This window comes from Mustela erminea, chromosome 3, assembly GCF_009829155.1.
Source record: "Mustela erminea isolate mMusErm1 chromosome 3, mMusErm1.Pri, whole genome shotgun sequence".
NCBI classification, from domain to species: Eukaryota; Metazoa; Chordata; class Mammalia; order Carnivora; family Mustelidae; genus Mustela; species Mustela erminea.
In genome coordinates, this window is record NC_045616.1 from 115,777,774 (window position 1) to 115,805,740 (window position 27,967).

Consider the following 27,967-nt stretch of genomic DNA (forward strand, 5'->3'; position numbering starts at 1 on the left):
TTACTGTGGAATAAAGGAGAATGAAGATGCTTACAAATAATGTCATGGCTCTTCACATCAAGGAATTTATATGAATAAAACTCAAAAGAGTTTAATTCAGATACTCACATAATTTTAACACAGTCTAAACTAGCAACTCTATTGACTGAAACCTCACCAATTTGTTCAAAAATAGGTAAAGGTCCCTTTGATTTAAGTAGATATCTGATTTAGAGAACATTTAATAAAGCAATATTTTTAAAACTTAAGGTAATTCAAATTAGTATTGACAGAATATGTAGCAGAGGGCATACTTGAATAAGTACCTAAAAATAATATATGATCTCTATGCCAGCTGCTTATAAGCAGGGTTTAGAAGACACATGAGGGGAGCTGAAAACTATACTGAGTTGTTCAAGCATTGCAGTTCTATTATACCAGGGCCTTAAAGAGCAAATTTCTTCAAAGAAATCTTCCTTCTTAGACTAACATTAGTATAAGAAGAAACATCCTCTTCTAATAACATGATAAATTTTAGCTCAACCTCTTTGTAAATAATCACTTGCAGAAAGAATAGTCATTATTATTCCTAGAACTTTTTGAGATTTTGTGAAATGTCAAATACTAGGCTAAATGCTACGATCGCATAATCTCACTGATCGTCACAACAATGCTACAAGGAAGGTTGTCTCATTAGTTCAGTTTTACAGATGAAAACATTGAAGCCAAAGGTCCCGTAGCTAGTGAAGACTGTCTGAGTTCAGAGCTCCTACTTTTAAATGAATCCAAAATCAATGGAGTTGTGTCACTCATACGCAGTTCAGGGTTAAAATAAGTAAGTAGGTTGGCAAAAGTCCCAAAAATATCCACAAGCACAGAGGGAACAAATGTGATTTTTTTTTCCCCTACCAATTTCCTTTCAACCTCCTGATTTCTAGGGGGACCATTTTTGCTCTGCACCTCCTGTTCTTTCACCTGCTCTCCAATCAAAGATGCTCAAGTGGCCAAATCCACTTAAAATATTAAAAAAAAAAAAAATGTTCCTTCTTCTCGCTTCAGGTGCTTGTCTGTATGAGGTGACTCGGGGACGCCTGGCGAAATGGGAGCCTGGAGAACGGTATAGAATTCCCATCACTAAAATTAAATTATTAATTTTTTATCAATTAATTGGATGAGGATTGGTGGGAAAGAACAGGCCCTCAGCTCAGCAGAGCTCTACTGGGTGCCAGATAAAACAAGAAATCTGCCTGGGTGAAGTGGGTAAGAGGGGAGGAAAAGCCACAATAGTCATAAACGTGAGAATCCCCTAGTTTCAGGAGAGAGAGAGCACACCAGCTCCCAGGAGGAGAAAGGCAGAATCACTAAGATTTCTCCAAGGGGGCTTTGATGGAATCAGCCCTTCAGGCCTTGTGAAAGAGACGCTAGTCTTTGCCCAGGAGTAGATTTTCTTAATTCTCTCCCATACTGAGGAAGATCAAATCCCAGAGAAGAGAGGTTTCGAGCCTCCCTTTGAACAGATGGAAACTGTTCTTACTCAAAAGACTGTTTAAAAAAAAAATTAAAATAGTTCATATTTTCTGGGTATATAAATAAATCACTCATTATAAAAAATATCAACCTATTAAGAACACACATTTTTTAAAATGTCTGGTTTTTTTTCCACTTGAAATTCTATTACCCCAAAATAACCATTGTTAATACTACAGGAAGCATTATCCATTCATCTTTTTTTTTTTTTTTGCTTATAGGGAAGTAGTGGAAAGCTACAAAAATCCAGTGATTAGTTTGCTGACAAATATTTACTGAATATGTATTATGTGCCAACAATCATAATTATACATGTTATTCTTTAACCTTTTTTAATTCAATAATATGATGTGAAATTCTTTTCATATCAACGGAGGTCTCTATAATTACATAATTATTTTGAATCATTTCATCACATTTGACCATAAATTTCAGTGACAGGTCTTTAAGTGTTTTGCAACTTCTTGCTATCAAAAACAATCATGCAACAAGAAAGTGTTTAAGATTTCTTTGATTATGTCCTCCAGAGAAGTCAATTGGAATTCAAAACACCTTATATTTATGTAATAGTTCACTATTCAGTTGGTGTCATATGTATAGCATGATAATAAAAAGATTGGTTTCTGTAAAACTCACAACAGAACAGGTCTCATTCACAGTTACACTGCATAAATCCAGCTTTCCCTAATAAATTTGAGAGAGTAAAGATTTGACAGATGAGGAAATCACAAGATACATGTGTGTATGAGAGACAGAGAGGGTAAGAGAGGCCTCAAGATAATTCTCTGAAACTAGAAAACAGATATCTCAAAACAAAAACACCAGGGGGAAGTACAGCATGTGCACATCGACCAGACCAAAAGAAGATTCTAGTAGCCTCACTGATCCTTCTAGATAAAAAGTTCCCTGAGGATAGAGGTTTAATCTTACTCACCAGTGTATTTCCAGTACCTAGCTTGGGGCTTGGAATATGACAGGTATTCAATAAACAGTTCTAGATTGAATGAACAAACCACAAAACAGGTCTTCATGGACTGCTGCAACCACAGTCAACGCCCCCCGCCCCCGCCCCACCGCCTGCGCACTTCCCCCTCAGCAATGGAGACTCTGAAATGAAGCAAAGAAATCCATAGCTGGTAAATTATCTGTAGTTCTTATCCTACCATGAATTTCTCACTCTGAAGGAGCTGTGGACAGTAAGTCTCCTCCAAAGCCACAACAAATCCTTGAATTGGAAGACTTAGTTGAAGGAGCCTGGTAAAAAGTAAATGGAGGATTCTCCCACTGAGCGCTTTATTTTCCCCTTTCTGAAAATTTCCTTCCAACTGCTATTAGCAAATTCCATTCATCTCACCCATCTGTGCCCCTCCTCGTCTTCAACCTATAATATTACCTCACCCTTCGCCTCTTTGTCAGAAATCCGTCTTGTGTACTAATTCATATATACATACACTGTATATGTAAAGGAGCATTAGGAAGTGGGTGGTTCTTGAAAATCAGCCATTCATCATGTATATTGATCACTGGGGTAGTACGGTATGAATCAGAGAGCAGCAATCATTAAATCAAAGATTTATACTAGTAAAAGAGCACCAAAGCAATTCATCAATTCCATACCACCCTCGGTGATTAATTAGGTTCCAATCTGACAGCTTAGAAGCTAGTTCACAATTAAGGCTATTACAGTTAGAGGTAGGCTGCCTTTCTTTCTTTCTTTTTTTTTTTTTTCCCTTCCCTTTAGGAAGAAAAAAAAGGGGGAGGACACTAGTCTATTGGGCTTATGGCATCCTGTGCTTTTCCTTCATAGTACTTATCACAGTTTGTAAATATAGTTGAGATTATATGTTTGAATTTTATTATATTATATGTTTGAATTATATTATAGTTGAGATTATATGTTTGAATTTTCTCTCTCCAATAGACCATAAGGTCTTCAATGCCTTAGAGCCTCTAGCATAGGGCCTAGCACATAGTAGGTGCTCAATAAATATATGACAAACAAATGAATTTATTCACCAGATGCTTCTGATGCTTCAGCCCAGATATAGCACACTTACAATGGGTCTTCCAATGTTTCCCACTAGGTCTTGTCCTCTCAAAAGTTAAGCTAAATCTTTCTAGACTGGAAAACCATCCTGGAAAATTGCCCAGCATCAACTAAAGCCAAAAACATGCATTCCCATGACTTAGTAATTCCAATCCCAGGTATATACCCAATGGAAATGGAAAAAAATGTTCACCAAAAGACACATCCAAGAATGTTTATAGAAACACTGTAATTAATAAACTGAACTAGAAAAAAAAAAACTAATTGTTCATCAACAGAAGAATGGGTAAATAAATTGTATATGATCATACAATAAAAAACTACATAGCAATGAGTAAGAAGAAACCATAGTCTTATGCAACACGAATAACTCTCACAAATGTTATGTCGACAGAATGAAACCAGGCACAAGGAGCGTGTGCTGTGTGAATCTACTTATATTGTGTTCAGAAATGTGGAAAACTGGTTTGTGGCATCAAAGTCAGAATAACAATTATCTTTGAAGGGTTAGTAACAGGAAGAGGGCACAAAGAAGGCTTCTGGGTGCTGGAAAAGTTCTATTTCTTCTCTGGATGTTGGTTACACATGTGTGTTCACTTTGTTAAAATTCATTAAGCTATTTTCTGTTGTTTCATTTTGTGAAAATGGAGCTACATGGTTAGTGCTCTTTTCTGTATATATGTGGTAGTTCAAGTCAAAATGTATTTTAAAAAAGAATTAACCTGGTTTGTTTTCCTCTGTGTGATAGATAGAAAAGTGGTAAACACCTTCATATATACCCCAGGCCCAAATTCAAATTTCAGAAAGTATCCCTTAGTGAGGATTCCAAAGAAGGAGGTTAGACTGCATATGCTTTCGAGTCCTTTTCACTCTACCATTCTGTGATAACTTTTTTTTTTCTTTTTTTTGCTAACTGATATAGAACTCATTGCCCAGAACTCATTCTGGATTTCTTATGCTAATCTGGCCACTCTCAGAAAAGTGAAATGATGCAATTAGAGATGACTGACAACTGTCTCTCTAACTTATACTCATGAATCTCCATCACCTTTTATAATGTCCACCAGCAACACTTGCAAAACAAGTAGGGGCTATATGTTGAGAGGGTTTAGAAAAAAATGGGTGTGGTAAAGAAACACTGTGAGTTTAAGAAATTCAGAGATTCCTGATAATCCCTAGCATTAGGTCAGAAAACCAAGATCTAGACTTATAATAATAATAAAGCCTTCTGTTTTTTAAGGCCTCTTCTATACGAGGAACTACATTCATTTTTACATATTCTTCCAGTATATTATTTAATTTAATACTTAGAACATTCTATGAGATAGGTACAAATTCCCTCAACTGTAAAGAGGGTGAATCTTGTCCATTGTCTGAGGCTCAGATTCACACCTGCACCACTGGGAATAAAAGGCCATGCTCATATAGTAGTGGTTATGAAAATGGGCTCTGGAACAAAAATAGCAGTGTTCAAATCCCAGCTAAGTAACTTACTAGGTGTGCACCCTTAGAAAAATATTTAACCTTTCTCTGCTTCAAGTTTCTCTTCTGCAAAACAGGATTACTAATAGTATCCGCCTTACAGGATTACTATTAGAAGTACATGACTATGCATATATGGCATTTAGAACTGTGCATGGCACATAGGAAGTCCTTAATCAATGGTAGATACCTATTAATGTTAATGATTTTCATGGTAATTTTTATATATCTACTCTTCATAAGTGCTATAAAATCAGCAAATATTACATATTCAATTTGTATAATTTTTAGTAAAACAAAACTGCTACTAATAGTTCTTTACTAGTTTATAATCTATTAAAATCTAAAACATAGAAGAAATAATTGTTAAATCAAGCTCCAAAGTTGTGAAAGCCAGGCTCATGTCCGTCTTGTACATTATATCCCTGAAGCCAGTCACAGTGCCTGACACACACTAACCACTCAACAAGTATTTGATAAAGGTTTTATTAAATACTTTCCCAGTATATCTATCTAATCTTCCTACTTTGTACCTACTGAGGAGAGACCTGGTTATTTATAGAAATTTTCTTTCAACATACAAATGGCTAACAGACACATGAAAAAAATGTTCATCATCATTAGCCATCAGGGAGATTTAAATCTAAACCACATTGAGATACCACATTACACCGGTTAGAATGGCAAAAATCAACAAGACAAGAAACAAGTGTTGGAGAGGATGTGGAGAAAGGAGAACCCTCTTACACTGTTGGTGGGAATGCGAGTTGATGCAGCCACTTTGGAAAACACTGCAGAGAATCCTTAAGAAATTAAAAATAGAGCTACCCTATGGCCTGGCAATTGCACTACTGGGTATTTACCCTAAAGATACACATGTAGTGAAAGGAAGGGCCATATGTACCCCAGTGTTCATAGCAGCAATGGCCACAATTGCCAAACTGTGGAGGGAGCCGAGATGCCCTTCAACAGACGAATGGATAAAGAAGATATGGTCCATATATACAATGGAATATTATGCCTCCATCAGAAAGGGTGAATACCCAACTTTTGTAGCAACATGGACGGGACTGGAAGAGATGATGTTGAGTGAAATAAGTCAAGCAGAGAAAGTCAATTATCATATGGTTTCACTTGTGGAGCATAAGGAATAACATGGAGGACATGAGGAGAAGGAAAGGAAAAGTGAATTGGGGGAAATCAGAGGGGGAGACAAACCATGAGAGACTGTGGACTCTGAGAAACAAACTGAGGGCTTTGGGGATGAGAGGATGGGTGAGCCTGGTGGTGGGTATGGAGGAGAGCACGTATTGCATGGAGCACTGGGTGTAGTGCATAAACAATGAATCTTGGAACGCTGAAGAAATAAAATAAAATTAAGAAAGAAAGAAAGAGGGGCTCCTGGGTGGCTCAGTGAGTTAAAGCCTCTGTCCTCAGCTCAAGTCATGATCCCAGGGTCCTGGGATAGAGCCCCACATCGAGCTCTCTGCTTAGCAGGGAGCCTGCTTCCTCCTCTCTCTTTGCCTGCCTCTCTGCCTACTTGTGATCTCTGTCTGTCAAATAAATAAATAAATAATCTTTTTTTTTTTAAAGAAAGAAAGAGAAAGATAGGAAGGAAAGAAAGAAATATTCTTTCAACCATAATAACCACAGTTATCCCCTATTTTTTTTAAAAAAAAGAACAATTTCATAAGATAAAAAAATTGTCTTTTCAAAAGGATTCACTGTGTGTTCTCAATACATCAAAATATGACTTATTCTTACTTTTTAAAAATTTGCCCATTCTAATGTCAGATACAATAAAAACTTCCATTCTTAGAACATAAACTTCAAATGCATTTCCTTGTTCATTCATTCATTTGTTCATTACCAAGTGTTTATTAAGGACCTTGTATCTGTGTTCAGTGATCTCAGTTTTAAATTACAGAAACCTTGAACAGATTTATGGCACATAATGGAAGGTCTACAGGTAGTTGGGCAGGCTTTTTATTTGGTTTGATTCAGCAGCTCATTATGTCATCAAGGACTCGGATTCTTTCTGTCTGTCTACCCTGTCATCCTTGTGTTGGTTTCATTCATACTGTTAGCCTGGTGACAATTGTTGCAGCCTGTGGCCAACCCTATTGATTATCTATCCAACAGTTACACACTCCCACTTCTTCCTTTCCAAAGAAGCCCCGCTTTGTTTGGGTATCAGACATCAGTGTACTTCATTAACTCCTCTTAAATCTGGTGGTTAATTATCTAAGCCAATTATGGCCATTCCATTTGTCTTCCCACAATTGTTTGAAGAATGTGCATGTAACAAATCTTGGCAATGTAAGGGGAAGTCAGCTTTGGCCCTTCTAATGTTTTCCAGACTTGTGTAAAGGGATACAAGTCAGGAACTTGCCCCATTTCCTGCCTCTGAACATTCTTGCCTCTCCTGTGTGAAATGATTCTTGGAGTTGCTATGACCATCTTGTCACCACAAAGAAAGTTACCAACACACATTACAGAAAGATGGAAGGAAACTTGTGCCCCTGTTATTAGCCAACACTGGAACTGTCCTACCTCTGAACTTCTTGTGTGACAAATTAGAAAATAAACCTATATTCTTTAAGCTGATTTTAGTTGGGTCTTCCAGAAAGTTATAAAGCTCTGTGAGATATATATAGTTATCACTATACAAGCACAGCTACTTCCAGAGTAAAGAAAAAGATAAACTTTCTGAGCTTTTCTCTTAAAATAGAAGAAAATTTACCCGGACACCTCAACCTCTCTCCCTCCTCGCCCACTTCCTCTCAATTTTGACCGGCCAGTATCAAGTCATACGCCCAATCACAGGCTAGAGGAATTGGAATACCCTAAATCCAATCTGATCTACCCCTGGGATCTGAGACTGGGATTGGCTGTGTCTGAGATAACTGGCTGTGTGGGAGGGGGCGGGGCGGGGGTGGGGGTGCGGGTGGTCACTGCCTGAATGAAACTGAGTTCTGTTAGCAAGAAGAGATTGGATATTAGGGACTCATTTGTTGTATCCTGCTTATTAATGTACACATGCTGTGTACTGGACTTGGGACTCATCAATGATAGGAAATGTTTAGCACAGCTCTACTTCAGTAATCAAATCAAAGTCTGCATCCTTCTTCAGGAGCCTATTTTTGGAATCTCAAAATCTCTTACATCTAAGGCAAGTCAGATCTCTAACCGGGCTGCTTGGGCTGAGTCCAAGTGTGGATTTTGCTAACAGAGATTTTTATCTAAAGTCAGGTCAAACTAGGTTTCTTCCTACCCCTTGCCCCCCAATTTTGCAGAACTGTAAAAACAGTTCTTAAGCGTATTAGCATATTAAGAAGTACTAACCTGCTTCTAGGTGCATTTCTAATACTCTCATTTCCGATTAAACTTTTCTAAACCTAAATCATCAGACTTCCTGGAGCCTAGAAAATCATTCCTCAAATTGGAAAGAGCTTTACTCCTTTGGAGGTAGTAAGGTATAGTGGTTAAGAGGGGTTTCAAATCCCTACTCTACCACTGACTAGGTGGTCCTTGAGCAAGTTGCTTAACCTCTCCATGCCTTAACTTCCTCAACCATAAAATGTGAATCATAATCGTAGTTCTTACCTCAGAGAGTTGTAGAAAGTATTAAACTAGTGCATGGAAAGTGCTAAGCACAGTACCTGGAAAACAAGATGTTATCTCAATCAGTATTAACTATTCATCGTGTTTCTCTCCTCAGCTCTATCTTTCTTCACTCTTTCACTGAATTCTCACAGCACAACTAGTTGACTGACCACTTCTGACTGAGTTTTGTCAGTCAATCAAATAGCTCCAATTTCTTTTTTCCTATTTGGTTAAACAAATTCACTCTTTGGTATTATCCTTAGCTCGGCCAACTAAATGGGAAAAATATATAGCATTTATACGGTGATTATCTCTACCCTGAGCTTTCTGGGAGGTCTCAGGACTGAGCCTTTCTGGACCAGGCCTCTGTAGTGGAGGTGGCTTCCTTCTCTTTAGGCTGCCTTCCTGGCTTTCCGCCAGTTCATCTCCACAGCCTCAGAAAACCTGAGCTCCGAGAGTGCCTTGGGGATTCAACTTCATTGACTCGCAAAATCAAAATATACAAATTCCCCTTTTAAACCATGATATATAACTGGGAGAATATTGCCTCTCCACTGCATTAGGGCCCACCCTATTACCTTATGGAATTACCCACAGTGGCAGAAATCCATTCACCTGATCCACCGACACCCTGGGGGCAGCTCAGATAGCATAAAGCCAATTGATAGATGTATATTTGATATATATTTTATGCCTGGAATTTATGTCTCCTGCATGTTTCATTTGCCATTCTGACTCACTTTATGCCACAGGAGAACTAGAGAAATTTCAAGAGGGGCTGAGAAAGAAACGGCATGGAAGAACAGTGTGGAAATCAAAATAGCAATTTTTCTTTCTGATCTAGGACCTTACAACTGAGCATCCTGATCAGCTTTAAAGCAAAAAGGATGTATTCCCCCCACCCTCCCCTTCTCAGGAAGAGATGATCAGAAAAAGCTAAACCTGGAAGAATGGAAAAATCCTTTTCCTATAATCCAGCAGCTGAGCCAGGTCTCCACTACAAAGGGTGTGTACTGGGGGCAAGGTATAAAGATACAAGCATAATAATACTAAAGGTATGCATTTTATTCTATAGAGTTATCAAGCCCCCACTACGTATTTTAGCTCATTTTACTCTCAAGGTAGTCAAGACTGCTATTTTCAGAGTCATATTACTGGTGTTTCAGGGAGGGGAATGACCTGCCTAAGATCATAGCTTATGGCAAAGCTGGATCTCAGATCCAGCCTTCCACCTCCCTAATGTGAAGAAGAAAAAAAAAAATTTTTTTTTTTTAGAGGGCTTCTTCATAAGCTCCTATATATATATAGGGAAATAATTCACCATCCTTGTACTACTCAAAGCCCTACTGTGTGTCCTATATTTTCCAACAGCTTAATTTTAGGAATTTATACCAATTTATAACAGCTTGCACACACACACACACACACACATATTCAATCTTCATAACAACTCTATGAAAGTCATACAAAGGAATTGACTCTGGGAACTGTGCTCTTAACCATTCTGCTAGCTCATGAATGGAGAAAGGAAGGCGACACCTGAAAGGTCTCCTATTGGCTCACTACCTGGTACATAAAAGACAGGGCCCAGGGAAAGACAAAAATCAACTGACCCAGTCCCTTTGATTAATTTCCTTTCTTCCATTGGAGCTAAGCTGCTCCATTAGCCGTGGCTACCTAGGATGGCAACCATTCATTTTACCTCACCAGGCAACTATTGAAAACAAAGCTCTATGCCAGGCTGTGGTAATTCAGTGTGAACAAAATAGACATAGATAGCCCTCATCCTCACAGAACTTACAGCCTACAGGGTAAAGGAGATAATAAGCTAGTAACAAGAAGGAAACCAGTGAGGCAGCTAGCCTTTTTTATAGCCTCTCCACTGAAAAAGAATGAAGAAGCCATGTACCTGGCCCAATCAATGCAGAAATCTCCTCTATGAATGTCTCCTACAGATGGCCATGCAGCTTCAGCTAGAATCCTCAAATCCAGAAAGCTCCCTCTTCTAACAGCAGTGTAGTTCAACTTAATCTACAAAGCTTTTCCAAATATTAAGTCTACATCTTCTGCCTTGTAATATCTCCCATTGTTTCAAATATGTCTTCTGCGTCTCACAGAACAGTATCTATCCCTCTTCATTATGGCGGTCCTTCAACATGTTTGAGGACAGCCAACAAGTGGCCCTCAAGCTTCTTCCTTTTTAAGACTAAACTCCCCTCAAATGTTACTTTTAGGCCATGGCTTCCCAAACTCTTCTCTACAAGGTAGCATTCTGGGTTCTATCAAGTCTGCCAAAAACTAAAGTAAAAGCCTATAAAAAATACTTTAAATGTAGTCTGACCAATAGGCTAAAGTAGAACTATAACGTACTTTGACTAGGATTCTGTCCTCCAATTAATTACCGCATTTATAGTTTTAGTTTTAATACTGACCACAAAGAATTGGCTCATGTTGCACTCAGATAATCGCTCATGTTTTCAAAGAGAAAAGTATCAAAAATGGGTGTTCCTTAAAGCTTTATTCGGACAACTGATTTTTTTTTAATGTATATGCAGGGCTTTACATTTCCTTCTGTTAAACTTAATCAGGTGAAACTTAGATGACAGTGTCATCTTTGTACTTAATGAATAACCAATTCTGTCTTAGCTTCACAAAAACGATTTTCCATAAGAAATCTATTCAGGGGGTGCCTGGGTGGCTCAGTCTGTTAAGCCTTTGCCTTTGGCTCAGGTCATGATCCTGGGGTCCTGGGATCAAGCCCTGCATTGGTCTCCCTGCTGAGTGGGGAGTCTGCTTGTCTCTCTCCCTCAGCTGCTCCCCCATTTGTGCTCTCTGTCAAATAAATAAATAAAATCTTAAAAAAAAAAAAAGAAATCTATTCAGACTAAGCACTTGATAAGCTGAATAGTCTTTTCTGAAGACTTCAGAGTTGTGGAGAAAGATCCCATTGTATGGTATTTCATATGAAAAATCTTTTCTCTGAAACTTTTTACTGTCCTCACCATCAGCTCTAGGGCCTACATTTCGGCTTCCCTCTCACAGATCATAGCCTTTCTAACTACTGTCCACCTGCACCTTCTCCATCATCCCAACTCTAATCAATTCCTCTCTCATCTATTATGAAAACAATCCAGTTCATCCCAAGCTCCAACCAAAATATTATCTCAACATACACCCAAAATAAAGTTAAAGTTTCCCTTTCTGTAATAGGCCTACTCTCCTTAGAAGTAAATGCATGTAGATAGATGGTAATCAGTATTCAGAAAATGTTTATTGAGCACATACTATGGGCTAGGCACTGAGCTCCTTGAAAGATGCAATATCAGTCATAATCCTGGACTTCATGGCATTTACCACCTAACCGGAGAAGATAGATGATAATCAGCTAAATATACAGTCCATGTAAATTATAGGCATAACAAGCCCTGTGAAGAAAAGATAACTCCAGATAACTGAAGGATTTGATATAGTCAGAGGGTCAGGAAGGGATTCTTTGACGAAGTGGTGAATGAGTTGATACTAAGGAGAGGGATTAATAAGACTCTTCATTGTCACTTATTTACAATGCTGAAAACTAGAAGCAACATAAGTGTCTATATAAAGGAACCATAGTGACATTAATTTGTGCCGTATCCATGTGGTAGACTATTAGAAAGCCATTAAGAATTAAATTTTGACAAGTAAAATATCACAAATAGAAAATATGCAAACCAACCTAACTTTTAAAATATTAATGTAAAGTCCTAAATAAAATGTTAACAATGAGAGTAATGGCAGTACATTAGGCATATTGATTCACTCCAGGAATTCAAGAGTATTTTTTAATCTCAGAAAATCCATTAATGAAATTAATCATATAAATAGGTCAAAGGAGAAAACTACGATTACCAAGAAAACTGCCAAAAGCATTTGTTAAAATTTAAATCCATCTCCAAGTTAAAAAGAAAAAAAAAACCTTACTTTTTGAAAAAAAGACATACAGATCCCCCCCAAATTAAGTATCATATTTTTAAAAAACATGAAGAATCCTACTAACTAGTGAAACACTAGAAGGATCCCCATTAAAGCCAGCAATATGACAGAGGGGTGGGAGGGGCATTCTTTTCTTTCTTTCTTTCTTTCTTTCTTTTTAAGTATAGTTAACACACAATTTTATATTACTTTCAGGTGTGCAACATGGTGATTTGACAAGTCTATATGTTATGCTTATGCTTACCACAAGTGTAGCTACCATCTGTCTCTGCACAACAGTATTATAATACCATTCACATACTCCCTATGCGATACCTTTTATCCCTGTGACCTATTCATTGCATAATGACAGCTGTATCTCCCACTCCACTTCACCCATTTGGCCCATCCCCCACTCATGGAGACATTCTTTTATATTTGTTATTTAATATTGTTCTAAAAGTGCCAGCCAATACATTTAAAATCAACAAAATAAGAGATACAATTATTGGAACAATGAATGTATAATTTGTCATTATGTGCATAGGTGATATCACACTTAGAAAACACAAAAGAATAAACAAAAAGGCAGAAACGAGAAAAACATTAATAAAGTGGTCATTTATAAAAGAAATACACAAAAATCAACTCTGTTCTCACAAACGAACTAAAACCTACAGTAACTTAAAATTTTTGATCCTAAAAAAAATAAAAGATGGACAAATGATACAGATAGAACGGAACAGAGGCTCAAATATGCATGAAAATTTAATATGTGATAAAGAAAACATTATAGTGATCATTTTTAAGAATTACATATGTTAGAATCTATAAAACATGGGCACCTGGGTGGTTCAGTGGGCTAAGCCTCTAACTTCAGCTCAGGACATGGTCTCAGGGTCCTGGGATCGAGCCCAGCATGGGGCTCTCTGCTCAGCAAGGAGCCTGCTGCCCCCCATCCCCTGCCTGCCTCTCTGCCTACTTGTGATCTCTGTCAAATAAATAAATAAAATATTTTTTTAAAAATCTATAAACCACAACTAAAGCATCTGTAGTGAAGATGAAAGAATAAAAATACATTAAACAACCAAATCAAAAGTTTGAAAAAGAACAAAATACATCAAAACAAAGCAGAAGGTAGAAAACAAATAGAAAAATCCAATGTTTAGAAAAGAGAAAAAGGTAAAACTAATAAACAAATTAAAAAGCTGGTGTTTCAAGAAATCAATAAACAAACCACTAGCTCAGTTAGCCGAGAAGAAGAAATGGGAGAAAGTGCAAGTATACAAAGTAAGAAACTGCAAAAAGCAAACAAAACTAAAAACATTATTAGAAAATACTTTGAATTCTGTGCAATAAACTTGAAAACCTAAATAAATGTATAATTTTAAGAAAATACAACTCACCAAGGTGATCCCAGTAGACAAAAGCTGAGCAATTTCCTAGAAGAAAACAAGAAATTATCAAAGACCTACCACAAAATAAAACAAGAAAATAAAGCAGCAAACAAAGCAACTGGCCTAAATAATTTCATACAGAAACTGGACCTTCAAATAAAACATAATATAAAAATAAAATAAAAAATAAAATGAATAAAATTAAATAAAAAATTAAATAAAATAAAAAATAAAAGCACACTCCCTCTGGCAAAGAGGACAAAAGTAGCTATGGCAGAATACATTGTAAACAGGTGATGTCCCAGGTGGGGCTAGGGGATCTGGGCAGGATATGGGTGTCTGCTGCATTAGGGAACACTCTCTAATTCAAAATATCAATATCAATAAAAATATCAAGGAGCCCACAGGCTACTTGTACAATGTGAAGGAAAAGGAAAAACACACCTTAACATTGCCTAAATCTGCCTTGGTAATTTCCAATGCAGCGTCTAATGTAACCCTCCACACCACCACCCAAGAGATAGGTAGACTCATCTCTATTTCAGAGATAAAAATCTGAGGGGCAGAGATGCTTAGTAGTTTACTCAGAGTAAAGAGGTTGGGTTTATAGACAGGGACGCCGGGGTGGCAAACTACTTTAGTTATAGGTCACTCTCCTCCCTGTATCCTGCTATCTTTCTAAGAAAAGCTACGAAGCTTTTGTTATCAGGGATCTCTACTGCCAAATCCAGAAGGAAGCCAGAGGGCAGAGGAGCAGCGGATGGGATCCTTATCTGTCAGCCTTCCAGGTACTGAACAGGGTGCAGAAGTGTGAGGTACACACCTAGATGGGTTAATGCAGGATAACAGGCATATCCCACTTCTTAACTATAAGACTAGGACAATGAAGAGCTCCTGCCACAGGAGTTTTTCAAGGATTGATAGGATATTGCATGTAAACATTCTCAGCACCTTCTTGGCACTGATCAAACTCTCAAAAATGCTAGCCATGTGAAAGACCATCATTAGTTTGCATTGGTTAAATGCTCTGAATCAATTAGACTTCATTATTTGGTCAAAAGTTTGGCTTTGATACTTAAACTTTAAGAACAAAAAGCCACAGAGAAATGACACAGCTGGCTCCATCCATCAATATCCAGTGAAAAAAACAGTTAAATACCACAAACAAACCAACACCTGGGCAGAGAATGCCGATAAAATGAGCAACACCGATTTCCCCTCCAAACAACACTTTAAATCCATTTTTAACAGTGGTGCCAATGAGGAACATTCTTACTATGGGAATATCTTTTTGAGCTGTGGCTCACTCTAAGAATATTCTCTTTGTCCCATCTTGTAAATGGTAAGGTTCATACTTAATAATTTTGGTCATGAGTGACCACCTAAATATGTCAGGAATCGTTTCACATCTCTGACCCTCAGAGCCGAAAATATAGATGAATGTAATTAACCTACTTCCAAAATTGGGGTAAAAAAAAAAATCTGCTCTATTCTCTCCTGACTTGGGAGCATATGGTGTCAGATTACATGGTTGGCACCTGGCTGACTGCTGGGTCCATGTGTCGCATTCTAACACAAACAGGCAGAGGCACAAAGCCTGCCCAGAAGAGTCGCCAGCCAAATCCAAAATGGGCAGCTCAAGCCACAAGCTCAGCCAGAAACTGCTATTAACATCCTGGTGGAGGAAACAGAGCTCTCAGCACCATCCTCTGAGCCCAGTTTCCCCTCTTGCCCCACGACCTCTTTCCATAAACATCTTGAGCAGGATCCATGAGGTTGGTTTCTCCGTTGACGTACATCGTCAACACTCCTGGCTCTATTTATCAGGGAGAAATTGAATTGGCCTCAACTCATTTTGGGGGTTGGCTCTCTTCAGTTAAGGCATTTTTAAGCAAGTAGATCCAACGAAATGCTTTCCATACCAATTAAAGGTATGCTTGTCATTCTCCCCACCCAAGTTCCTAACTCCTGGCTTGTTTATACTGAGTGAAGGACATTCACCCCTAGCCTAGTGCAGAGAAAGCAAAGGGAGTGTCAGTGGCTTCCTGGCTTCACTTTTCTGTTCTCTCCCCATCTTCCTGTAGGCTCAATCTCTGTCTCTGTAAATCAGTTCAAATTGCTGATACATCATGAGATGGAATATACTCCTTCACACTCCAGTCCCCCAAATTGCTGTTACAATACCAAAACGTTGAATTATAATATTAGTCCTTCCTGCTTGTGATTATTTTATTCCTGTTTTTCACTTCTTTTTCTGAAATGTGCCCACTGTTTCAAGCTGAATTGTGGATGAAGAGGATTTAGCTCATGTCTGCTGTGGGAATTAAGAAACCCCAAGGAACCAGGTGGAGTGCTACGCTTAGAATGAGAAGCAGCCTAAGGCAAGAGACCAAGGGTGGCAGATGTGTGACTTTTTTGACTCACCTGAGGTGATCCCTTACAACAGACTGGGAGGTAGAAGACATAAGTGACAAGGAGGAAAGGTCACTGGTGGGATTAAAAACTGGGTCTTTTCTACAAGCTAGAAGGATCTCTAAGACCAAAGAGAAAAGATCATCCACATGCACTAGCAAGAAATTCAACTCTCCTACCTGCTTATCAATACACATTTTTTGGCCAGAACAAGATAGTGGTATGGGAAAGTGTTCTCTTCTTTCCATAACCCTGTCTTGGTGATTGTGGTACATATCTGCTGTTCTTGTCTGCCCAGAATCTGTCTCCCATTTCTTCTGTTCATAATATTCTCATTTCCTCAATGGAAGGCTCCTTTCCTGCTCTAAGTGATTATTATGGGGCTGCCAATCTAAACACCTTGCCCCTACCCTCATCCCCACTGGCCACACAGATAGGCATTTGACCTACATGAGACATCTTATTTTGCTGGTGTAAGTGAATTAATTTCAAGAGGTAGGCATGTAACCCAAGCCAGGTTAATGAAAAACGTCTCAAATTTACATAAAACTGGAGTCTAGGGGAGAAGCATTCTTTTTGCTATGGAGTCATCAAGCTGGGAACCTGTAAAACTGGAGCTGCCTGTGTCCTGTCCCCCACTATGTTGAGGAAACAACTACATAGTCTGTATGAAAAGGTTGAGAGATGGGAAAGATGTGGAGGAGAGAGAGTCAGATGGGGTGGAGAGAAAATGAGCTGGAGGAGAGATGAGAGAGAGACAGGTGCAAGAGAGGTTGGGGAGACAAAATGAGAGGAGAGAGATGGAGGAGCGGGGGAGACAAAAATGGGAGATGGAGATACGGGTAGAAATGGGGTGAAAGAAAGATGGAGGGAGAAAATGGAGAGAGCACAAGAGTGGGAAGGGTGGGAAGAGAGAGAAATGGAGAAGAGAAGTGAAATAGAGAGTGATGGAGGGAGAAAGAGAAAGATGGGGAGATACATCAGAGATAAATCAGAGAGGAAAGTAAAAATGGGCAGTGAGAAAAAAAAAAAAACAGAGAAGAAGTGGGGAAAAGAGAGATGGGAAAGGGGGAGGAAGAAAAGACAGAAACCTGATGACGTCTCATGAAGTCCTACTTCCAGGCCACCCTGGAGGCCACATGCATCCTCGTGTATTCTCATGTACAACCAGGTTTGAGTTAAAGCCTATCTTAGTTGCAACCGAGAGTGATAACCATTCTCATGCCCTTAACCAAATCCAATCCTGTTTCAAACTTAGCTCTTAATGGCTGTGTTCTAGAACCCAAAGATGAAGCAGAGGTTTCATGGATCACCTCAAAACATAATCACTCTTAGAATCTACCTAGCTGATTTTCATACTTCGAATAAGTGGAGGAAATATAAGTTGCTTTTCCCTGCCTTCAGAGAGCATGTAAAGATCTTCATTTTTTCCTTTCTACTTCCCAATTGGGATCTGGCTATCAGAAACCAACCTTCCATCAAAAATACAAAAGAAACTACTTGGAGGTTAAAAGCAACATTTAGGGGAAAACCATGTTGTACATCGTACCAAAATTTAATATGACTTTATGCAAAATAGTAATGTGTCTGGTAATACAAAGATCCTTCTAAAGTAGGTTAATAACAATCCAATATTATTCTCCTTAAAAAAAATGAAAATGTATGTCAAAAAAAAAGGCCTAAAGTAGCTGAATCTTGTACCCATTGATGGAGCTGATTTACATAGATAGCATTTAACATTCCATCATCATTATCCTATCAGTCTCCTGTCTAATGTGCAAGCCTAAAGACATTCAACGTGCTTAGAGGTTAAAAAAAAAAAAAAAAAAAACACAAAAACCTATATCCACAAGCCAAAATGGTGGTAAGTGACAAAAAAAAAAAAAAAAAAAGGAAAAAAAAATTTTAGGCAGACAGATGAATATCAACTGGGATGAGAAAAAGACTGTCTCCCTGCTCCCTTCTGCTCCAGTATAGTAACCTAAAAGACTGAATAAAAGAAAATGAAATATTTAAGAGCAAAATGTGGCTATCAAATGGAGAGAAGGGGAAAAAAAGGAAGCATTATGATAATATTCGAGTCTGCATCTGCTAGAGGAAGCAGCTTTGAGTGTGTGCACCTTGACTTAAATGGAAAGCAAATGTAAATGAAACACCGTTCCTCCTTTAGAGTCCAGTGTGTGAATATTTTCAGATGTTTTTTCTTTTAAAATGTTAAGTGAATTTAATTCTGGTGAGAAGAACCAGAGAAAAGAAAGACTCTGGAGAGATTTACTTGTCCATCTGTGTATAGTGTGGAGAGGGGAAGCAGAGGGTTACATATGTGTATAACTTCCTCATGTTGAGAGCTCCTTCTTGGCCATGTACTTGACTGTGGCCTTGCAGATCCAATGACCTGGACTCCTTAGTCCCTCTGCCGGCATATCAAAGAAGGCCAGAAGAATTAGAGGCAAAACAGAGCCTGGGGTGTTGTAAAGCCATTGACCTCCATCACCCTAACCACTACATAGTTCTGAACATATTTAGACTAACCCGGAAGAGCCATAGTTACATCAGATGTGTGTAGCTGGGTGGGTGTGGGGAGGTACACTTTAAATCAACTGAAAGAGAGGTATGTGGAGGCAGAGAGAGAAGAAAAGGAGAAACAATGGAGCATGAGAAGAAAGAACAGGGAAATAGGAGCAGGGAGAAAAGGCAACAGTGAAAGAGAAGATTATAAAGAGATGGAGAAAAGATTAGTCAAGGGAAATGAAACTTTTCTTAGGCTCCATTCATCTGGTTCCTTACCCAGAACACCTAAACTAAGGCTCAGCCTTTCAATAGTTGCTCCAAATCGATGCTGCAGGTCCCCATACCCTTGCCCCTGGGCAGCCGTCACTAACACTGCTCTTCCCTACCATGCTCGAGTATACATTAGAATCCTTTCTAACACAACATTCCAGTCGCTGCTATTAAAGAGGACTATGGCCCTGATAGATAAATGCCATCCCTGGAGCTTTTCTTCAGCCTTAAATCCAGACTGTGTGCCTTCTAGCAACTGTCCACTCAACAGCAGTCCACGCCTGGGATTGCTCCTAACAATGTTGAATCTTATTTACAAGAAAAGGGGACAGAAGTCAATGACATAGAGTGTGATACCATGAGAAATATGCAGAAACTCCCCCCCCCATTTTTAAAACACTAACAACCTTGAGCCATGTCTCTTTTTGTCCTACCCCACAGTGTGACAAGACTAACCCAGACAAACCAGGTTCTCCCAGCCAGCAGTCTAGTCTACTAAAGAACAAAGATAAAATAAAGTGACAGCTTTTGAATATTAATAGAGCATATCAGCAAGGGTGAGCAGCAAACAGTGGAAGTCATCCACAAGTTCTAAAAGCAGTTCCTAAAAGCCCGAATTCATCTCATCGCTCCCCACTTAAGAATTCCACTAAGAAAATGAATCTTTATTTCAAAAATAAACTTCTGAGATGACTAGAGATGAAAGCAGAGAAAGAAATACTGAAGCACCACAGGACCATCCTTCACTCATCTTCTCCCCCTGGGGCCCATCACAATGCCAAGTATATTATAGATGCCCAGTAAATGTTTGTGGCATGAATGATGTGAAAAGAAAAGGAATATTTTAAAATCAACTTCAGAATGGGAATGGGCTTTGAAAACAAGCTGGCCCCAATCAGGATCACAGAAATAGAAAATAGAGTTTGAGGTCACTGAGAGCTACTCCAGATATTACCTATAGAATCTTTGGAGAGTTTTCATTTCTAAAGAAAAGTAGGAACCCAGTTTTCTGGAGCACCACATTTCTATTTTTTTTTTTTTTAATTCACTCACCCACTTACTCACTCACTCATTCAATCAATCATTCATTCATTCAATAAACGTTATTGAATGCCTATGATTTGCCAAGTGCTATGCAAGGCTCTGGGGCTCTTGTGTAAAGAAAGACAAGCAAAGGCCAGATTCTCATCGAAATTGTATTTGTTTTGTTCCTTCCCTTCACCCTAAACCTAAGCCTTACATGCTGAAGACATTTCAGCCAACTAAAGTGCCTCCCTCCCACAAATGTCCTCCACCTCTAATTCACTGCCCACTCACTCTGCATTAATTTTTCTAGAAATGAACTGTCATCATGTTGTTCACCTGCTCAAAAACGTCCAGTGACTCCCTATCATCTTTAATTCATTCTGGGACCCATTCATCAACCACGCACTCAATACGAAGCATGGGGCTAGGATTATAAGATAAAGTCTAAACTCAACATAGCACCAAGGGCTGCACTGATTATTTATTGCTATATAGCAAGTTATTCCCAAAGTTGGCAGCTTACAACAATAAACAAGCATTATCTTCCAGTTTCTGTGCTCAGGAATCCAGAAAAGTCTTAGCTGTCAAAATGAGATTACAGTCAAGTTGCTGGCCAGAGCTACTGTAATCTGAAGATCTGATCAAGGCTACAAGAATCACTTGCAAGAAGGGTTGCTCACATGGCTGTTGGCAAGTGCCTCCGCTTCTTGCCAGGTGGGTTTCTCCATGAGCTTCTGGAGTGACCTCACAACCTGGCAGCTGGCTTCCCCCAAAGTGAGACCCAAAAGAGACAAAGAGGAGGAAGCCACAATGCCTTGATGACCTCATCTTAAAAGTCACACACCTTCATTTCACTGTATTCTATTAGAAGTGAGTCACTCTATACTTAAGAGGAGGGCAGTCCAGTTCCACCTCTGGGAGGAATATAGAAGAATCCATGGATTCTAAAACCTAAAACCACCACAGATGTATTATCAGGCTCTATTCTGTTCTATTCTATTCCATTCTATTCTAATCACCACCAACTATAATCACACCCAAACCTATTTACATATTTTCATAATTCTCTGCTGGTATTCCCAGTATTAACCTCCAAACTCCAGTCCAGCTGGTTGTCCCGAATACACTGTACCCATTGTAAATACTCTTTCCTCATTTGTTGCCCACACCTCTTTCCTGTTCTCTGCCCTTCCAATTCCTTACTCCAAGAGTAAGTAGTAGCTAAGATGTTGGACACTGGGCTGCCTTGGGTTCAAATCCTACCCGACTTCTGGTGAGTTACTTAAGCTCCATCCACTTGAATTTCCTCATCTACAAAATGGTGATAAGAGTATATTTTTGAGGGCGCCTGGGTGGCTCAGATGGTTAAGCCTCTGCCTTTGGCTCGGGTCTGATCTCAGGGTCCTGGGATCAAGCCCCACATAGGGCTCTCTGCTGGGCAGGAAGCCTGCTTCTCCCTCTCTCTCTGCCTGCCTCTCTGCCTACTTGTGATCTCGATCTGTCAAATAAATAAATAAAATATTTTTTTTTTTAAAAAGAGTATCTATTTGAAAAATTTGTTAGGAGGATTAAGTGAACCAGTATTTATAAATTACTAACAATAGTGCCTGGCATGTAATAAATTATTTCTTAGGTAAATAATATAGATATTGTTCTTCTACATCTAGTTCAAGTTCAAGGCTATAGCCCATAGTGAACTTCTTCAGTGAACTCCTAATACTATAATTGTGCCCCTTCTTAATCTTGGTCAGATCTACAAATTATCACTTAATTACCTCACTTGTAGATGTTTTGCCTCATCTCCCAATTGCTGTTTCCTGATGGTCTTTAAATTCTGTACCTCCTTAGAGTGCTTAGGAAAGTCAGTATCCAATTCAAAAGGAAGAGAGGAGGGAATTAATTCACATTAGTGCTTAGGAAAATATTCGTGCTTCTAGTCTAGTCATCCCAAATACCAAGAAACCACACTCTCATTATTTCCATGTGACCCTGTGATATCAGTCAACCCAAATTAGGATCTCCTATAAGATCGGCCGTCTATAGACTCCCTTCCTCATTAAGGGAAACTTAAGAAAACACATAATATGGAAGAGGTGGGATTCCCTTAGTCCTAGAAGTAGGGAAGGAAGAACAGGTATGAGATCAGCAAAGAGACCCAGGTACTACTATAACCACAGGTAAAGCAAACTTCAACATTCTGAGATTGTTAAATCTACAAGTGTCTAATATTTCAAAATCATCACCAATAAAAGGTCCTTCTCCAGCCCTAACACAAACATATTTGGAACCTGCTGGTACTGCCAGGTGAACATACAGGCAATGGCAATTAATAGGTGTAGGGTGTTAGGAGAAAATGTTCCTTGCCATCCGCATCACAGACAGGAGGTTCTGTGGTCCTGATTTAGCTACCAAGAGACTACCTTCATTTATAGAGTCATTTTTCCATTCATTCCTTTTTCGACTAATCTTTCTTAAGCATTTACTGGGAATAGTCTATGATACCAAGAAGTAGAATGCAAGTGCCTGGGCTTCAGGTAACTTACCTGGAACAAGTCACCCTCTCTGGCATCAATTTCTTTGTCTATAAAATGAGGAGGTTGGACAAAGTCTCTAGGGTTCTTTTCACTTAAAAAAAAAAAAAATGCTATTTTTCTGATTCTAATGCTGGCTCTGCTTTGCCAGGCAGGGTTGCTATGAAGATGAAGTTAGAAAATGTGCATGAAAGTGCTTTGAAAACTATAAAGCACTGCTCAAAATGTGAGGCATTATCCTCATTGTTGTTGCCATAGCCCCAAAAATCCCTAGAGGAACGTTTTCAAAGACCTGCTTGATAACATCCCACTGGGATCTTAAATAGGAAAAGCTCTTCCTCAAGTCTCACTGGGATCTCTCCTGCTGCTAGAAAGTCCACAAAGTTGTTTCTGTACATTAGCAGCTTCTCATAGCGAATGCTTTTCAGAGATTGCAGCTACCCCCAGGGGAAAGAAAATCATTATGTGACCTAATCTTGTAGGTCTAGTCTAAAGTCCAGAAGGAAAAAGGCTGAGATCAATTAGTGATGTCTGCTATGGGCACAGGAAGAAGTGGTCACCAGCTGATCGACATGCCTGGACCAGGTCCTTCTGCAGCTATGATGTATGTGCCCTGCATTTTACTAAATGTTTCACAAGAATTATCTCATTTTTGAAATAAGGACTGATATCAATCCCATTTTACAAATGAGGAAACTGAGACCCAGAACGGCTGACTCGCCCAAGTTTACACTGCTAGTATGTGCCAGAGCCAGATTAGAAACAAAGGCTGACGATCCCAAGGCCAGTGTACTTTATTACATTACACTGAACTTCGAAAGAGATCTCAAAAGAGCATACAGATAGGTAAACTAAAGGTACTTCCTTATATTTTATTTTTCTGTGTAGTAGGTGAAACTGTTAATATCAGTTCAAGGTTAGATGGTTATTGGCAGCATCTAGTTCAGCACAGGGATTTAATCTCTAAAGTAACACCGTGTTAACACGTTTTGTTTTGTTTTAAGTAGGCTCAGTGTAAGTAGGCTCAAAGCTCGGTGTGGAGCCTAATGTGGGGCTTGAACTCACGACCCTGAGATCTAGACCAGAGCTGAGATCTAGAGCTGGACACTTAACCAACTGAGCCACTCAGGGCCTCCAGCAGTCTGTAAACTTTGATTGCATACTCCATTAGTTAAAACAAAAAAATGGTGTCATCCAATCCAACGTATAAATATCTATATATGCACATATTTATTTTCATATCACATATCACATACATGTATCACAACACTAATGCAATAGAGACATATTAAAACATATGAGAAATAGGAAATTCTCAGATGAGAAATCCATATAAATACAAATTCTAATATTTTCTACCCAAACCCCAAAAGGATTATTGGGCCCAATCCTTGGGGCACACACAGCCACTTCTTACAACACAGAGCAAGAACAATGTGTTTTCCTTATTTTGCCTCTGTTTCCCCTTTGGGCTTAGCTTTAAGGCTTGTCCCAAGCAAAATGCTCAAAAACAGAACCAATCCCTCTTCCCAACCTCCCCTCCCTACACCTCCATGCTACATGCCCCCTTTTCCCAGGCTCCCAGGCACACAGGCAACTTCGTGTTTTTCATACCCACTGCCCAAAGTTCCCACTTTGAGTTCTTGTCCAGGGCTGGCACCTCCCACTATGGCCAAGAGCCATGCATTTATACATTCATTCATTCTTACAACCAACAAACACTTACTGAGCCCCTATTACAGGAAGGTACTGTAGGAGCTCAAGAGAATTCAAAGATGAACCAGTCCCAGGCATATCCAGACAAGAAGGGAAATTAATGCACACACATAAATCAATACGATATTAAGTTAAAAGTAATAAGTTCATGATGAGACACAGGACAGAGATTCTTTCCAGGTGCAAGGGTAAAGGAAATGTGCACGAATAAGAAGATATGAGCACGGGCGGATGGGTCTCAGAACAGCCAGGAAGTGCACTTGGGAGTCATGGGATAATGGGGAGGAAAGGCCAAGAGGTCGGGGAACTTGCTCAGTGGAATAGAAGATGTGCACAACAGGTGGGGACCTGGTCCTATATTGTGTGAACTGTGCAGTCCAGGCAGAGACAAGAGCATTCACAACAAAGTAAAAGAGGAAAAGAGCACAGTGGTTGGAGTCAACAGGCTAGGGAGTACAGAACTTGATAAGGCTGAGGGGTGGGCATGGCTCAAAGCCTGAAAGGCTCACAAGGCTGGTTAAGTCACTGAAAGTCTGCAGAGCAGCCAAAATCAGATGTGCCTTCAAGAAAGATAGCTCTGGCTACAGCACACAGAATAGACTGAAGACAGGTAAGGGAGGGCGCATCACTAAGGGAGGTACAGTACACAGCCCTCCAGGAATGAACACATCACTCCAGGGGGTAAAAGACTTCTGCTCTGCAAAATGCTCCCAGCCTAGGCGCATCTTCTCTGGAGCCAGGCTATCAGGATTAATCACAGAACACAGGCCCAAAAAGATGGCAGGGGAACTCATGGTCCAACCCCTGTACATTTTGTAGGCCAGCCCCTCTCTTTATGGAGACTTTTGGAAAGGATTTCCTGCCTCTGGTCTGCATATTGCCTGGGGTAAGCCTCCTCCTGGCAGGACAGATTCTTCTCTTGGTCAATCAGAAGCTCGGGAATCAGATTTCCCGTTCAGTTCCCAGGGTGCTCCAGCTTGAGCGGACACACTGCCTCTTTAAACACATTATGAAGATTATCAGCAATGTATCAAGGTGTCTTTGCAGAATGGTATAAACTTCGGCTGCACTACTTATTGCCATAAACCACACTTCCAGGTTTTTATTTATATGCGCATTAGTTCAATATGATTGGATCTGTAGGCAGCAGAGGGGATTGGGGTAATTTATATATATATCAATAAAGGTCTCCAGCCAGCCACTGGGTGCTCTAAGGGGAACAGTAGTTCCATTTAAAACATTAGGAACTGAAGAAATTGAAAATAACTCTCTATTTAGAGGCCAGGGATTAAGGCATTTTGCAGGGAAGGTCTCAGTCCAGTCAGGCTATGCTAAAAAAGCTGTTAAAATGTCATTTGGCTGATAGTTAAGCCACAGAATTTACCTTAACTCCTTCATTTCAACTGGATTGTGTGTGTGTGTGTGTGTGTGTGTGTGTGTGTGTAAAGCATTGCCCTCCTCCAGCCACCAACAATGGAGACAGCACAGCGTGGTGGGTGCCTCCTAACCTGCATTTCACTTTCTATGGTAGCATCACCTCACTGAGATCTATCACACCCAGCGAATAAGGGAATAAGGTTTTCCTAGAACTGTCAGTCAAGGTTCACTGTGATCAACCAAGGGGACCTCCTTATCAAAGCTGTACCAATCAGACCTTCTTTCCCAAGATTCTGACTACTGATAAAGTACCCCAAGGACCAGCACTGGTGCTAACTGACTGTTTTGGGCAGTGGTGTCCTGAAGGGACTCTGTTAATTCCTGCTTCGGTGAAGCATTACTGAGTCCTGGGTCTTGTGCTTTCTCTTCCACTTTCTGAAGCATAAAATAGCTTTCCAATGAGTTCTTCTGCTTATGCTCGCCAGAGTTCCTATTGCTTACAACTAAGGAATCTATGTGAGCTGCCAGGAGCCCTGGCTGTTAGGCGTGGACCCATCACTAGTTGTGTGACTACAAACAAATGATCTCCCTGCTCTGGATATCAGTTTCCATGCCTGCAACATGAAAGCACAATGATTCTTGAACTTTAGAGAATGTGAGTACCTTGTTGAAAATTTGGATTCTGATTTTTTCAGAATGGGACCCGGGCATCTGCTTTATAACCAGCAGTGATTCTGCACCTATCAAGGTTTATGAGCACATTTTCAAATTATGCTCTCCAGGATCCCTGGTTCTGGAGATGACCCATAGAGATGGGCTCTGGTGCAAGAAAAGTGGACAAGGTTGGCCCTTTTGCTTCAACTAGGGCAACTCTCCTTTCGTGTTTTATATGTTGAGGTTCTACATTAAATTTCCCCTGTAAAAAAGAATCTACCACTGACAAAAAAAAATTTAAATCCATGAAATACAATCACAGGATAATTTCTGAGATACTTTATTGTCTGATTCCATGAAGCACCTTCGAAATGGCTTCCAAGGGAAGCAGATGTCAAACTCTCTGGGGAACAGACCACTGTATTTGACTTGAACTTCAGTTTAGAGCAACCAAATCAAAACCTCAATACTGGAATTATTTTCCTAACAAACCCACGAACAGTTTATTTACCCCACTGGTGATGAGGCAGCTGCAGGAGCCCTGAGTGACTTGCCCCGTGCGATGCAATTAGATAACAGAGAGCCGGGTGACCTCTCAATCATACGGCGGGGCTCCTCCTACAGTGCTTCTTCCTGCTGTGGAATTTGAAACACCATAAACTGGAGCCAGAGGAGATCCATAAACAGCCCAGTTCTTATTTTTTACTTTAGAGTCCCTATGTGGCTTCATTTATTTTCAAAAGAGCATGTGACATGTTCGTTGGCACCTTCTCTGCCATAAAATATCTGTTGACATTTGTGGTTTGGGGCTGGGTTGGATTAGTTGCTGTTTCATTCCATTCACCTACTGCATGTCTTACCAGAAGAAACACCCTTCTACCCTGAGCCCCCATTACAACTTCTACCCTCTATTCAGAACAACCCATGTGTGCCCTCTGCAGAATGGGAAGACTGAAAAAGAGCTACTCCATCTTTTATCAACTATGCATGACCTTTGACAAGGCATGGAACTTCTGTCTCCATTTCTTGGTCCATGTGAGGCTTTTATAAGCATGACAATTTTAAAACAAAGAAAAGAAAAGAAAGAAGGAGGTGAGTGACCGTGACTAACATTTTTCTACCACCACTCACTAGGAACTAGAACACCTGAATTGTTTCCATTGGTCCTCTCACAAGCCTACAATGTAGGTATAACTATCACTACCCCATTTTACAGAAGAAAAAGTGAAGGAGTGAAAAAGTTCAGTAATTTTCCCAGGGTTACATAGCCAGTAAGTGGTAGAGGAGGCTTCAGCTTCATGAACTCTGACACCACAGATGTGTCTTTCATTGCAAAGCTATCTTCATGGTGCTTCTCCACACCTGGTTGAAAACTTTGGAGGAGGGTCAGTTTCCCTTAGTATGTTGGAGGAATCAGATGGAGGGTGATTTAGGGCAAAATAAGACAAAATAGAAGCATGATACAATGGAAAGAACACCAC

The 27,967-nt window shown here is 39.6% G+C and overlaps 1 long non-coding RNA gene across 1 annotated transcript in view; it reads right to left on the minus strand.

The window, feature by feature from the left end:
- The window catches only part of LOC116586775, a 292,442-nt gene that overhangs the window by 152,628 nt on the left and 111,847 nt on the right, over positions 1–27,967 (minus strand). The window contains exon 3 of the long non-coding RNA XR_004284148.1: positions 13,999–14,034. This is a non-coding gene — a long non-coding RNA (uncharacterized LOC116586775). The remainder of the gene's footprint in view (positions 1–13,998; positions 14,035–27,967) is intronic.